A 680-nucleotide genomic window follows, 5' to 3' on the forward strand; every position below is an offset into this window, starting at 1 on the left:
TGGGAGCTGGCGGCACCAGATCGTTCCGTCTGTGGAGCCGTTTTCGATCGAATTAGTGTGAAAGAACGACTCGAATACGTACTAGTGTGGACGGGGCCTAAAACAACTGCTGTAGCTTCCAAATTTGGCAATTCCAAACCTGAAATTACACAAATGATTCTAGTGAAGGTGTCCGGAGTTTAAAAACACAGAGAAGCGCTTCCTGTATCACCACTCAATGACATCACAAGGTGGAACAGAGTGTTTTCGGTTTGAGAGAACAGCTCAACATGAACTAAATCTGCAGGGTTTGTGTGTTAAACGTGTGAATGAAACAAAACACAACTCCGGGTGTGTTTGTGAAGAGGAAACACGAACACAGATCAGAAAACGGCGTAATATCGGCCCTTTAACCTTCATACGCAGGTGAACAGTCACTCAGAATGGAGCTCTAAACTGCATGTATTATTGATCATGTTTTAAAGGGATAATGCCCTACAGTTCGTCCACAAATACATCACATACTCAAATTTTGCATTGGTAACTCTTAAAAAGGCATTGCACGTGTTTTGAAAAGAACATCGGTAAATGCAGAGTCGGTTTTAAAATATTTTGTTCGCTAAGTGTGAAGTGACGTTCCATCGAGCCGCTGGAACATTGTGAATAATGTTAATTTTCTTTAGGCCGCGTTCACGACATTC

The sequence above is a fragment of the Boleophthalmus pectinirostris genome, unplaced genomic scaffold (genome assembly GCF_026225935.1).
Source record: "Boleophthalmus pectinirostris isolate CB_2022bp ecotype Guang Dong unplaced genomic scaffold, ASM2622593v1 HiC_scaffold_10, whole genome shotgun sequence".
In the NCBI taxonomy this organism is placed as follows: domain Eukaryota; kingdom Metazoa; phylum Chordata; class Actinopteri; order Gobiiformes; family Gobiidae; genus Boleophthalmus; species Boleophthalmus pectinirostris.